The following is a 1,535-nucleotide window of genomic DNA, read 5'->3' as shown; positions in this document are numbered from 1 at the left end:
TCAGTGCAGTGTTACTTTTTTCTTAACATGTTTCACCACAAAAAGGTAAAATATCAGTTGATATACTATTATCAAGCCAGATTTTTTTTTCTGTCACAAAGACATCTAAAAAATACTTTTATAATTGGACAGGGAATGTCAGTAAAATATACTCGCGGAAATAAGAAACTGCATTATAAAATTTAGTATAATTTTTCTATATTTATTGTTTATATTTATAAAATCTAAACAATCGATAAAGGTGATGTTTTGAACAATATTGGATACCCGACTCAGATGCAGGGACTTTTTCATGGTTAGTGAACACATGTTGTTTATTGAAGTGTTCGTACGCACGAGTTTTACTGGCCAATATTGTTTGGAGTAAGAAGAGTAAAAGGTTTGTTTGGACACTATTCGTTAAGGAAAGCACTTAAGTTTTGACAAAATTTACCCTTCTGTCATGCCACGACTCAGCGAAAACCAACGTAATCGTGCTGTTGGGATGCTTCAAGCTGGAATGGCACAAAATATCGTAGCAGACACTTTGGAGTTCATCGGAACACCATCCAGTCATTATGGAGACGTTTCCAACAATCTGGTAACACTCGAGATCGACCACGTTCTGGGCGTCGTCGTGTGAATTCGCGTCGACAGGACAACCACATTAGACTTGTGCATCTGAGAAATCGTTTCCAGACAGCAAGTTTGACTGCTCGTAGCATTCCTGGACTTCGATCAGTCCAAGTACTGTGCGTAATCGTCTGCGCGAGCACATCCGACCAAGACGTCCAACTATGCCAGAGACAGCAAAATCACATCACTCTGCAGCAAGAAAACGCAAGGCCACATGTTGCAAGTGTATGCAGGGACTTTTTTGTTCAACAGAATATCGATGTCTTGCCTTGGCCAGCTGTTTCCCCCGATTTATCGCCGATTGAGCACATCTGGGATGAAATGGAACGACGTCTACGCCGTTTACCAAATCAGCCAGTGACATTGGCGGATTTTGGCCAGGCTTTAACCAACATCTGGAACAACATCACTCAAGCATTTCTGAACACTTTAGTGGCATTAATGAGGCGCTGTTGTCAAGCATGCGTGAATGCAAATGGTGGTCACACGCATTATTAACTTTGTTAATTCAAGTTCGAAAACCAGTGTCTTTCGAGTGTGCTGAAAATGACGTTATTCGACGTTAACATTAATGGATTATGAAATGTTGTAACGAATACATTTGTTAACAGTATTAAAAAATAAAATTTGTTCATTGTTATATTTTATTATTTTTTCATATATTAAATAATGCACAGTTTGTTTTTTCCGCTAGTATACATGAAAATTGCTAAACAGAACACTTTACCGTTCGTCTTATTGCATCACTGTTGTTTTATATATATATTGTTACTACTACTACTATTATTACTACTTTATTTAGAAAAAGTGAAGATAACGAATAGTGATAAATCTCATAATTCCTATAGAGCATACAACATTAAGAGTGTGACAAATACGGACCCCTGAACACACCAGGCCTGGATTTCCCGAAATAAACG

Source organism: Ostrea edulis, chromosome 2, assembly GCF_947568905.1.
Source record: "Ostrea edulis chromosome 2, xbOstEdul1.1, whole genome shotgun sequence".
NCBI classification, from domain to species: domain Eukaryota; kingdom Metazoa; phylum Mollusca; class Bivalvia; order Ostreida; family Ostreidae; genus Ostrea; species Ostrea edulis.
Note: the sequence above shows the minus strand (reverse complement) of the source record.